Source organism: Drosophila mojavensis, unplaced genomic scaffold, assembly GCF_018153725.1.
Source record: "Drosophila mojavensis isolate 15081-1352.22 unplaced genomic scaffold, ASM1815372v1 contig_72, whole genome shotgun sequence".
In the NCBI taxonomy this organism is placed as follows: Eukaryota; Metazoa; Arthropoda; class Insecta; order Diptera; family Drosophilidae; genus Drosophila; species Drosophila mojavensis.
Window position 1 is genome coordinate 2,582,111 of NW_025318897.1, and position 13,912 is coordinate 2,596,022.

The 13,912-nt window shown below is 36.9% G+C and overlaps 1 protein-coding gene across 4 annotated transcripts in view; it reads left to right on the plus strand.

Moving 5' to 3' along the window:
* Positions 1–6,545: 6,545 nt before the first annotated feature.
* Positions 6,546–13,912, plus strand: part of LOC6585851 — a 172,558-nt gene continuing 165,191 nt past the window's right edge. For 2 of the 4 annotated variants that reach the window (XM_015160833.3, XM_044009373.1), the window contains exons 1-2: positions 6,569–6,669; positions 6,732–7,120. The gene's annotated coding sequence lies outside the window, so the exon portion shown is untranslated. Of the gene's footprint in view, positions 6,670–6,731; positions 7,121–13,912 lie in introns of all 4 variants that reach the window. The other 2 variants (XM_015160831.3, XM_015160832.3) reach the window with 2 other exon arrangements.

Consider the following 13,912-nt stretch of genomic DNA (forward strand, 5'->3'; position numbering starts at 1 on the left):
GGCAGACCCCACAAAGTATATATATTCTTGATCAGGGCGACGAGCTGAGTTGATTTGGCCCTGTCCGTCTGTCTGTCCGTCTGTCCGTCAGTCCGTCCGTCCGTCTGTCCGTCTGTCCGTATGTATGAACGCGTCGATTTCAGAAGATATAAGAGCTAGAGACTTCAATTTTTTTTTTTAAATGTTCGTAATTACAGCGCGCATATCAAGTTTATCATTAAAAATCGATAGCTCATCCCGATTTTTTTTATCGATAAAAAACCTTATCGAAAACCAGTTATAAAATTATATCTTTTACACCTTTATTGATAGAGTCTCCAAATTTTTAATGTATGCTTATATGCAATTTATACAATTTCGGTTTGTGTTAAAATTTACCCCCCACCCTTAAATTCACCCCCTCACCATCACTTTTGTAAAAAGCGTATTTCAAATACTAGAGACTTGTGCTTTGGCAATTAAATGCATATTCATGTTATAATCATAATCTAAAAGTTTCATGAAGATCGTACATCCACAAGTATTAAAAAGTTATTAAGCAATTAAGTTCTCATAGTAAGCGCTCACTGCCGCCCATGCGTGTTTATGCTTGTGTGTGTATGTGTATTTAAATGTTTGTGTGTGTGTGTGTGTGTGTGTGTGTGTATGTGTGTGTATGTATTCCTGTGCGTGCGTGCGTGCGTGTGTGTGTGTGTGTGTGTGTGTGTGTGTGTGTGTGTGTGTTGCTTGTGTAAGCTGAAAGACGCGAAAAATTATTGAAATAGCTATTACTCCAAGGGTTCAGGGGATCTCGTAGTCGAGTAGTCTCGACTAGAGCTTTCTTACTTGTTTTATTTTTATTTCTGTTACTTATCTGTAACCCTCATGGTTATACGTAGTAGAAGGCTTCTCGTTGTAGTAGGTTCTTTAGAGTGCGGCTGCGCCAGTTACCAGTTCCTCTCTTCTGGTGTGGGGGAAGGATGTGGTAGAGTCCTCAAAGGTTGATTAATTGTAGTGAAATAATAACAGTGTTGTTTGGTTTTATATTCAAATAGCTTAATTTTATATTTAATAGACCGTCTTCAATTGTCATCAAATCTAGACTAAAACTACTATACAAAAATGAAATGCCTGGCTCTAACCCAAGCCAGCTGGTTCGTCGGCAGAATGTCGACGCCTTGTCATTTTATGTAGCAATTCAGAAGAATTGCTAGCCGACATCGCCCACACGATAGCCAAGTGCCGACTCAGCTAAAAGGCGTGGCTGCTTCTGGGGTGACATCTCGAGGGGAGCAGAGATGGTAACTCGTGCTTATACGTGCATGTGTATGTATGTGTGCATAAAAGAAGTCCAGAATGATTAGAATATCAGTTTGGAGGGTTCAGGCCCTGGCGGATTTATTCAATGCTTATTACACACTATTATTCGATATAGCTCTTTGCGTCTGTCCGTCCGTCGATCTCAGAAGTTATACGAGCTAGAGAGCTGAAATTTGGCATGCATACTCGTGTGTACCATACGCAGTACAAGTTTATCATATTTTTTCGATAACTCATCCGATAACTTTTTTATCGAGAATACCTGAAAAACTGATTTTTTTTCAGCCTAATTTTAACACTTTTAGACCTAGAGACTCCAAACTTACTATGTATATACAGATCGATACGAAGATTTTGTTATTTACAGATTTTGTATACCACGCCCCTTTCGCCCCCATTTTGTAAAAACGCATTTCAAGTACTACTTGTGCTTTGGAATGTACACACATTTTAACCATATGATCACGTTTTGAAAGTTTCATTAAAATTGTATGTCTACAAAAGAAATTATTCAACAAATAAGCTCTCATAATATTGCCCACACTGCAGCGCAGCCCAAGCGCAGTCGCTGCTAACTGCGCAGTCAGCAGAGCACGAGATTATACATACGTGCGTGTGTATGCATAAAAGAAGTGCAGAATAAGTAGAGTATCAGCTTAGAGGGTTCAGAGCAGTATGGACTAGAACCTTCTTACTTGTTTTATACAGACATTATACCTATAAAATAATCTATACATATGAGTGCAGGTATTGGCAGCTCATTTTGACACTTGACGATTCACAAAAGATCATTTTTTAAATGAAAAAGAGATCTGGGCGAATATTCGCGAATATCAAAAGTTATAGTCTACGAAAGTTGAAGTATGTGAAAAAATATCGCTCTACTGGAATGGTTAAATATTTCTTGGTTGTGAATCGTAACTTGCGATCGATTTGAGGCAGTTTAGAAAAACTTTGTAATCAAAACATCATCTGTTATCTCGGCTTAATTCGGATGTAAATTTTTAGAAAAATTTGTTTCTGTTTTAATGAGACTGTAATTCCTTAAACCTTATGGTTGATATTGAGTTTAACCACTGACCAGAGAACACATAGACTAGACATGTAGTACAAAGTTTTTCAACACCGAAAAATCTGTCTCCTAGGGCCTATCAATTTCGTCTTTGCTCGGCTCTTCACTTTTTAGGTTTGGTCTACGAAAATATGCGAAAGTACAATCATTCCGCTTCATGCGCTCGACCGAGATGGTCAAATGTTGAATAAAAGATTCCTCTATGCTCAATTTTTGTTCTTGCTCTCTCGCTCTCTCTGCTCTCTTTGGTCTCTCAAATATGTATATGTATGTATGCATGTGAGCACAAGCAGCAGCTCACGAAAATTGAAATTTCTTCGCGTTAGACTGCCGTTTCTTCCCTCTTCCTCCTCATTATTGTCAAAAATTTCTAATTAAGTCATAATGGCCCATTTGATAGTCACCCTACGATTCAAATCATACAAAATTTACAAACTACTAAATCCAGAGACAATTAGCTTGGGATGCATACATACACACACATACTTACAATATTCCACAGGCAGCAAGAATAGAGTCCCATACTAACACATAAGGGCTCATACATGTATGTAAAACGGGACTGTAACTGATGAACTGGTGAAGAATTGAGTTTCGCGACGCACGCACACTAAAGCACATACACGTAGCAAGGATGTAAATGTGTGTGTGCATGCTCGTCGCGAAAATGTATTCTTTCTGTGCACAACAGCCTGTGCAAATTGTAAAGCCCAAAATTTGCCGTTGGTCTGCCTTGTGAAGTGAGCACATGCATACATACATTTGTGTATGTGTATGCTTGTATGTCTCTGGATTTAGTAGTTTGTAAATTTTGTATGATCTGAATCGTAGGGTGACTATAATGACGACAATGAGTAAAGCTTGAGTATAATATGACATGTGTATTTCATATATTGCAAAGCATTTAATAAAGTTAGTAGTGTTTTACGATAATTAGACTCATTCACGAAAGTGAAATGAGTATATTGGTTTTGTGCAATGTCCGTCTTGCTGTCCGCCCGTCTGTCCGTATGAACGCAATCTATTTCGGCGCTATTGAAGCTAGAGACTTGAAATTTGGAACACATACTCGTGTATATCTCCGATTTATAAAGTGTTAAAATTTTCCCGATCTGCCCACTAGGGGTGTGGCAAATCGGAAAATGCATTTTCCGATATACCAGAAATCATTTTTGTTGAAGAGCTAGAAAGCTGAAATTTGGTATGTAGGTCCGCGCCGACCACCCAAGATCACAAGCTATGGCGGATATATCTCCGCCTATTGGGGGCGTGGCAAATCGGATAAAACTGTATCTCCTAAAGTTATAAACTTAGAATGCTGAAATTTTGCACGTAAGCTGATGTTTCAATTCTATGAAGATAGGTGAAAAAATGATATATATACGCCCACTAAGGGCGTGGCAAATCGGACCTGAACATATAGTGATTTTTCGAATTCTGTTATATTTTAGGCACTATTGATGCTAGAGACCTGAAATTTTGTATATATACGCGGGTTGACCACCCACGTCCAACGAGCTATGGTAGATATATGTCCGCCCATAGGGGGCGTGGCAAACCGCAAAAGCTTATATCTCCTACAGTTTAAGAGCTAGAACCTTCAAATTTGGATAGTTAAGTTACTGGTAGCCTCCTCTATCGATGTATAATTTTATAATTTTTAAGTCTCTTTAGGGGCGTGGCATATCGAAAAATACCCTGTAATTTTGACAACTTTTGAGCGTAAGAATTCAAATTTTGCATTTAGGTAACCGGTTGCTCGTTCTAAGAACTGGATAAAATTGAGGAATCTACGGCCACTAGGGGCGTGGCAATCGGCATTTACAGTGCCCGAATTGCGACATTTATATGCGTCAGCCATCTTTTTATGTATATGTACACATACATAAGTAGGCTTAATAGGCATTGATAGCGCGTAAGGAAACATTTTTATAAAATTAATAAAATATAAGAAAGCTAAAATAACAAAAAAATTTGCAATTTACAAAAACGAGTTTTCCGCGGGATTTGAACTTGCACCCAAGCCGAATAGCATGTTTATGTCAAAATATCTAAAATAAAGCACCACCGCGTCGTTTTGATCAACAGTAGTTAAAACAAAATCACATTATTGTTATGACGCCACATAGCAAAGAAAAGCCAGTGTAGCGGCTGGAAATTCAAAAACAATACAAAGACAAATCAATCGCAACGGGATTCTTAGAATATGCTAGAGCACGCATTTATGTGTACATACATACACACATACAAATGAGCGCGTGTATAAGGCTGGAATGCTTGATGCTATGCGTGCAGACTTACATATATACATATGTTTGTATTTGCGTACATGGATTTTAGGGCTATTTAAGAAGAAACAAATTTAAACTTATAAAATTATTCGACTAAGAAAAAGAAGAGTATTAAGCGCCATTCATTCAAGCTCGCACCTTCCCAATAAAATATCTATTTTATAAAAAACGAAATATGTATGAAAAAAAAAAAAAAAACACCGAAGAGGTTCGAACCTCCTATTCTAACATTACTTGCGTCGCCTCTAGCAGCCGCACCACTGCTTTGCTTTACCAGACAGTTGCTAAAATAGAATAGCTTATTAAGAGAGCGTCATCAGGCAAAACTACAGTAACGGCTAGAAAGTCCAGAAATCAATCGAAATTCTAAGAATGTGAGAAAAGGTGCGCTTCTGTCTGTACGCATAGAATAGACGATGAGTGTGTGCACAAGCATAGGAAAATCGCGCTGATCTGCTTTTAGCTTGAAGCCGGTATCCAATGTATGGATATAAATATATAATAAAATTCAAAATTGTATAAATTATATATGGATGTAATTTGAATGCAATAGCTATCGATTATTTTCCAATTTTAATGGCATCATGCCGTGTTTTTTGCTGGGCACTAGACTTGAAAATTGCACTATATACTCTGGTTGACAGCGTTTGGGCTGTGAATGAGTCTTCTGCAATCGGTATCGCCCGACTGCAACGTTCTTACTTGTTTTTTCGGTTGAAAATGTGTATAAAATAATTTTAATTATATATAATTATTTACGGATATAAACACATTTATAAACATGATTAGCAATAATAATATATAAATGTACTTAAGAACATATGTATGTTCATACATAGTATGTACATCTGTGTAAAGTGGTTATGATAGTCCGTAAGACCGACCAAATGCAAATGCTGGGCTTTAAAATTGCTACAAGCAGCAAGAGTAACGCACGCAGGTCACAAATGCTCATACATGTAGCAAGGGGACTACAAGTGTGTGTGTGCATGCCCGTCGCGAGATCATATTCTTTATGCGCCTCAACGCATTCATACCCATACTTCCCATAAATATATATGGAAACACTAACATTTTGTTTGCATGAATGCCGCAAACGATTTTAAGATTTCGGTATACTCTTCACTCAAAAGGAAAGAGCTGGGACCGTCGCGAAGAAATTTCAATTTTTGTGCGCTGCTGAGCTTCATGATTTGAGAGCCCACAGAGAGAGAAAGAGAGAGTTAGAGAGAGAGAGGGAGAGTAAGACAAAAAACGCAAAGCGCATACATGACCATTTCGTTTGCGTGCTTAGAGCGCACTGATTTCGTCGTGCTATCTTTCATTACCCGAGCCATCCAATACCAAGCCGAGCGAATACGAAGTTGGCCGGGACTTGCTAGACAGATATTGCGGCGTGGAAAAACGTTGCTCTACATGTCTAGTCTATGTGTTGTTTGGTCAGTGGTTATAGTTACCGCAGTGGTATTTTAGTAAGTATAAACACACATTGGCTGCAGTCTGGGCTTACTATGGGAACTTTAACGTTTAATAACTTTTCTTGCCGACATACTATATTCATGAAACTTTCAGATTATGATTACAACATGGATATGCATGCATTTGCCAAAGCATAAGTCTCAAGTATTTTATTTTTATTTTGGGTGAGGGGGTGAATAACAAAAATCGAAATTGTATAAAATGCACCTATGTAAATGTATATTTAAAATTTGAACACTAGCTTTAAAGATGTGTACATTAATATTTTATAAGCATTTCGTATTTTGTGTACAACTACATTTATTTCAATGCCTTCACTAATGTTTTAATATTATCTTTCCTACAATGTTTCGATTCGATAATAACAACAATGAAATTAATTCCATTATTAAATCAAATCGTATTTTGCAGACTTCCATTATGGAGAGGCCGTTCCAGGGTTTTATACTTTAGCAGAGGGAAAGTAAATATCTAAGAAATTTCAACGGGAATTGTGAGCTGAAAGCTGCTCTCTTAGCTAATACATATGTATGTATGTACATTATTTGTCTCTCTCTTAAAATTTAATTCTCTAAAGGGGCTCTGCGCAGACCGGCGACCCACTGCGCAGAAAAATCCATTTTCCATATAGTCTAGCTGAGGATACAAGGTTTATCATGTTCGGCGGACGTCCTTGTCGTGAGTGCATCATTTACTCGGACTATCAACGTAAAGACAAACATTAACAATGAAATGCCTAAAATATTGTTATTATAAATATTTATTAAAATATTTGAGAAAAACGCAATTGATAGTTGAATAAAATTTTTTTTTCGTGTATTAGTGAAATACTACCCACCTACATAAATTTGTGTGAATATTGCGAACTAAAAAATCTACATACATACATACATATATACAAATTATAGGTCCTATAAAGGACAAAATATTTCCATTGAAGCTGAGGAGTTCCTAGAGAAATAGTGTACTCCTACTTTCGGTGAGCTTGTTGCTAATTTTCATTGTTTCACATCTCAATTTGTTTGCCAAAACCCTATTATCCTAAAATTAAAATATGTGAATACAAACACATATATGTACATATGTATGTATGTACATACATACGTATAACTATTATTATCATTCGAGTGAATTGCGGCATGTTTCATCCGGCGTTGTAGTTTTACTCTAATTTCAGAAAATAGACAGTGACCAATCAACGGACCAGAAAAGAATGTTATTTTAATTATTTTATTTTTGTTAGTCTTTTTGATAGTACGCACTTATGTATGTATAAACGTAATATGACAGATCTAGCAGGAAACAAAAACAATAAATCCAAAAAAATATTTTTACATATTATACATGCTTATATACATAAATATGTACACAAATATTGTATCTTATATGTACATAAGTATGTGTATATGTAAATTTATATACATACATATGTACACTTTTTATTGGCTCTATCTAAATACTACTGTATGTACGTACATACATACATATTAATGTACATATGTACATGTATGTATATAGAAAATAAGAATGCACATACGAGCTACATACATACATACATACATACACATATGTATGTATGTAGCTTGTAATAATGTGCATGCTTATTTTCTACATAACATATATGTATGTATGTATATATATTATTAATTTGTATGTACATATATACATATGTATATGGGTAGTACAGTAAAATAAAAGCGTATCAGCAGTATCCTGCATGTATTTCCCTAAGGTGACCATCTGGGCCGGATTCCATTCTAGGACTGTCAAGAACTACCCCCCTCCCTCTCTCTCTCTCCCTGAAAAAAAAAAACATATACAAAAAATCATAAATCATTTGCCACACAGATTCATACATAATTTCAAATTTTACTTTCTTCATATTTAGCAAAATTACATTATCTTGGGACTAAGTCCACAAGAAGAACATCCATATATGTATATGAATTTATCCTTATATTTAATTGTTATTATATTCATGATTGCCTGACTTATACATATCCACACTGCCTATTTTTCCGAACATATTTACATAAAATTTTTCATCAATATTTAATGTTTTTATGTCCACAAAATTAAATTGAGTTATATGGATGTTTTAACATTTCCCACCAGTAACTTACATATTTCTTTCGTCTGACCACTGTGTATTTAGTAAGAAAAAACCATTTCGACTTTGCGCATTGTGCGCTGGAATCGCATGCAGGATCTGAGCTATTTTTAATACTTCCGAATAACAGCACGAATGTACGTTTGTTGCAAAAAACTGTACTAACTTAACTGCGTTGCTTTTCTAAACAAAATTCTTGACTTGTCTCTACAAAAACTTCTGCCAATTTGCATTTTGTCAAAATGACAATTTTTTTTATCGAAACAATTGAAAACCGGGACAATTTCGTGTCAGGTCGGGACGCCGGGACATTACCTCCAAAAGCGGGACATGTCCCGGAATTCCAGGATGGATGGTCACCCTAATTTACATATAATCATATATACTAGGGTTAATCTGATATTTTAAACACTCTGCACTTCTTTTCGGCACACATACATACATATGTATATGGGTAGTACAGTAAAATAAAAGCGTATCAGCAGTATCCTGCATGTATTTCCCTAAGGTGACCACACGCACGTATTAGAACGCGCTCTGCTAACTGCGCAGTAAGCAGCGACTGCGCTTGGGCTTCGCTGCAGTGTGGGCAACGTTATAAGAATTTATTTGTTGAATAATTTAATTTCTAGACCTACAATATTAATACAACTTTCAGAGCGTAATCATATGGTAAAAATGTATTAACATTTTAAAGCACAAGTCTCTAGTACTTGAAATACGCCTTTTACAAAGGTGATGGTCAGGGAGTGAATATAGGGGTGGAGGGTACATTTTGAGACTCTAGCTCTAAAGGTGTAGGAAATATAATTAAATAACTATCTTTCGAAAAGGCTTTTAATTGATAATAAAATAATAATAATAGGAAAACAAATTTCAAGTCTCTAGCTCTTATATCTTCTGAGATCGACGCGTTCATACATACGGACGGGCGGACGGACGGACAGACAGACGGACAGGGCTATATCGACTCAGCTCGTCGCCCTGATCAAGAATAAATATACTTTGTGGGGTCTGCCACGCCCCCTTCTGCCTGTTACATACTTTTAACATAACCATTATACCCAGATTTCCCATTTTCAATGGGTTCAGGGTATAAAAATCAAAATGCCACCACCAGAAAATATACTCCCATCCATCAGTACAGGTACCACAAAACAGACCTCTTTGGCTGAATCAATGGAGAGCACGATAGAGAGATACCTTAAGAAAATATTGTCCCAGAAAGATGATGAATTACTTAACCCAGGTGTAGCCGTTTCAATTGAGCAAGATCAGACGATTCTTCCCGAACGAACGAATCAACTTATTAGATAAGATGTCAACGTTGTTAGAGTTTTAAAAAAATTTTCTGGGAATAGAGCAGAAGTCACTTCATGGCGCAAAAGCGTGGACAGGTTATTTGAGGCATATATAGGGACAAAGCTTTAGACACATTCATCGGAAGTCTCAACGGAGACTTTCCCAGGTTATTAGCCATTAAAGAGCCAACTGACCTTAAACATGCCCTTCACCTGTGCCGACCGATTGAGAACCAGTCGATTAGAAATTCCGTTAGTCCCATGAGAGCCCCCTCGCTACCTCCGAAAAACAATCATCAAAGCAAAGCTACTCAACCTTCGTTCCGATATAACAACCCACAAGTCTTGAATCAAACTAATTTCAACCCGAACCTGTACTATCCACCAAAGCCCAGATTTAACCCCCAGAATCCATTTTTAATGCCGAGACCAATACACCAGCAACCACAACATTTCTTTAACGTACCGCCAAGACCAATAGCCCCAAAACCACAACCGTCCCCACAACCAATGGAAGTCGACTCTTCTATTAGAACTAGGAATGTGAACTACATATATGAATAGGCCAAACAATAACCAGTTTGCTGGAAAAAGACCTTTATCTTCTAGGGCAGAAACTCCGTACAAACATCAACGACAGTTTCATATCAATACCGGGGAAACGCAAGTACAGAACACGGACGACGAGGTTAACGCTTACGCAAATGCATACGCCGCCGAAGCTTATGCCGAGGCATACGAGCATTGTATGAGTAAACAGGCCTATTATGTTACTGCAGAGGAGCAAGGTATCGCCGAAGCACAATACTAAAGCGAAGCAACCACAGACAACCAGACTCAAGTAGAAATGGCTGCTATGTCTGACGTCATTTTTTTAAAGCCTAAATCGTTCCTCGTTACCTTACTTCGAGTGTAAAACGCGGGACGGACAGGTACTAAACTTCCTCATTGATACCGGTTCCAATCAAAACTACATACAATCTTCTCTAGTAACCAACGCAAAAGAGAACAAAGCAGCTCTTATCGCTTATTCTATCGGCGGAAAGATAGCCATAACTCAACATATAATTCTGAATCTTTTCAATCCCAATACCCCCATCAGATTTTTCGTATTGCCCACTCTGAAAACCTTTCACGGCATTCTAGGCGACGATGATGATGCGGAGATTATAGGGGTTAAATTAACTCTCCAATCGTGCTCATTGTTTATCACATGTTGTTATATCCCTCCCTCTTCTGATGTACAAGTTTATGCTCAACATATTAATTGTATTAAAGAAGTTTATGAGCATGTAAATGATAGAGACTTGCTTCTTGTGTTGGGTGACTTTAATATTCGGAACACTTCTTGGTCATCAATTTGTAAATCAAATTATTTTATTCCGACAATTGATCACTATCTTTTTGATGAATTGCTTAACCTGTCTATGTTTTAGATGAGCTCTATTTTAAACCATCTAAATCGCACTCTAGATCTTGTGTTTGTTAATCATGATTCGCTCATTAATGTCGCGAGATCAACTCCTTTCTCCTTACCAGAGGATATACATCACCCCACTTTAGAGGTTTTATTAACTGTTGATAATCCTCCCACTAATTCTAATGCCTTCCAAATTTAGTCGCTGTTATCGTAAATGCAATTTTGTTTTGTTTAACGAATTAATTAATTCAACAGACTGGTCTATTTTATATGAGTCGGTTGATATTAATTTGGCAGCATCGTTTTTTTATTCTACCTTAAACTCTATTCTGGATGTTTGTGTCCCTCTCTGCCGTAATTCGTCAGTTTCAAATAAGCCACCATGGTTTACCAAGACTCTTTCGAACTTGAGAAACATTAAAACTAAATGTTTTAAAAATTATAAAAAGTCTGGTTCTAGTGTTGACTGGTCCAAATATTCCATTGCCAAGTCAAACTTCAATCTTTTAAATTGTAGCTGTTATGAGAATTATCTCATACGTTGCAAACGTCAGTTTGCTCGAGATCCCAAACAATTTTACTCGTTTATAAACTTGAAGCGTAAATCTTCTGGTTTGCCGTCCTCATTTGTCCTTGCTGGTGAAAAAACTTGCAATGACCAGGATTCCTCTGATCTATTTGCTGATTTTTTCCAATCCACTTATTCTTCTGCTGATCTCTACAGCAACTCATATCCATATTCACTTCCTGAATATGGGTCTATAAATACTCCTAAAGTTTCTGCAGCTTCTCTGGCTGCAGCCATTAGGACATTGAAATCATCTTTCTCTCCCGGTGCCGATAATATTCGTAGTTGTGTGATTAAAGAGTGCAGTGTTTCTCTTCAGTCACAATTACTAAAATTGTTTAACTTGTCCTTGGATACTTCTGTGTTCCCTTCAATCTGGAAAGAATCTTTCATTATTCCCTTATATAAACAAGTAATTTGCATATTAGTATACATAAAAAATTTAGAGAGTCTAGCAATAAAGGTGTGGAAGATATAATTTTATAACTGGTTTTCGATAAGGTTTTTTATCGATAAAAAAATCGGGATGAGCTATCGATTTTTAATGATAAACTTGATATGCGCGCTGTAATTACGGACATTTTTAACAAAAATTGAAGTCTCTAGCTCTCATATCTTCTGAAATCGACGCGTTCATACATACGGACAGACGGACGGACAGACAGACGGACAGGGCCAAATCAACTCAGCTCGTCGCCCTGATCAAGAATATATATACTTTATGGGGTCTGCCACGCCTCCTTCTGCCTGTTACATACATTTCAACAAAACCATTATACCATGATTTCCCATTGAAAATGGGTTCAGGGTATAAAAAGGTGGAAGATCTGATATTTCCAATTATAGAGGCATTGCGAAATTATCTGCTATTCCGAAGTTATTTGAGAAAATCATAACATCGGCCTTGCAGTATTTTTGCAAATCGATTATTCAACCATCTCAACACGTTTTTGTTCAAAAGGAATTTAAAGATCCTTTTACTACCAAGCGCTTATTCACTTCGCTTGTGCGTCCTATCTTAGAATATTGCTCTGTTGTATGGTCTCCGCAGCATAAACTGTATCAGGATCGTATCGAATCGGTCCAAAAACAGTTTCTTCTCTTTGCCTTAAGAGACCTTAGATGGGACAGTAATTTACGATTACCGTCTTATCATAGTAGGCTCCAGCTTGCTGATCTTCCATCGCTAACCAATCGCAGAACAATTTTAGGAATTGTGTTTATTTCTAGGTCCGTGTCCGAAATTTTTTTATTATCGATTAAAAACCTTATCGAAAGCTAGTTATTTAATTATATCTCCTACACCTTTAGAGCTAGAGCTTCCAAATTTTAAATGTAGACTTATATATATGTATTTTATATAATTTCGGTTTTTATCAAAATTTACCCCCCACCCCTATATCCACCCCCTCGCCATCACCTTCGTAAAAGCCGTATTTCAGCCGTAATATGATTATGCTCTGAAAGTTTCAATAAGATTGTACGTCTAGAAATTAAATTATTAAACAAATAAATTGTTATAATGTTGCCCACACTGCAGCGCAGCCCAAGCGCAGTCGCTGCTTACTGCGCAGTGAGCAGAGCGCGTTCTAATACGTGCGTGTGTATGTATGTGTGTCGACATTAGAGGTTTCAGGGTATCTCCTAGTCGAGCAGTCTTGACTAGTCTTCTTACTTGTTATACCCTGAACCCATTTTCAATGGGAAATCAGGGTATAATGGTTTTGTTGAAATGTATGTAACAGGGAGAAGGAGGCGTGGCAGACCCCACAAAGTATATATATTCATGATCAGGGTGACGAGCTGAGTTGATTTGGCCCTGTCCGTCTGTCTGTCCGTCTGTCCGTCTGTCCGTATGTATGAACGCGTCGATTTCAGAAGATATAAGAGCTAGAGACTTCAAATTTTTTTTTAAAATGTTCGTAATTACAGCGCGCATATCAAGTTTATCATTAAAAATCGATAACTCATCCCGATCTTTTTTATCGATAAAAAACCTTATCGAAAACCAGTTATAAAATTATATCTTCTACACCTTTATTGCTAGAGTCTCCAAAATTTTAATGTATGCCTATATGCAATTTATACAATTTCGGTTTTTGTTAAAATTTACCCCCCACCCTTAAATTCACCCCCTCACCCTCACTTTTGTAAAAAGCGTATTTCAAATACTAGAGACTTGTGCTTTGGCAATTACATGCATATCCATGTCATAATCATAATCTGAAAGTTTCATGTAGATCGTACGTCCACAAAAAAAGTTATTAAGCAATTAAGTTCTCATAGTAAGCGCTCACTGCTTGTGTGTGTATATGTATGTAATTGTTTGTGTATGTGTGTGTGTGTGTATGTTTGTATGTATGTGTGTATGT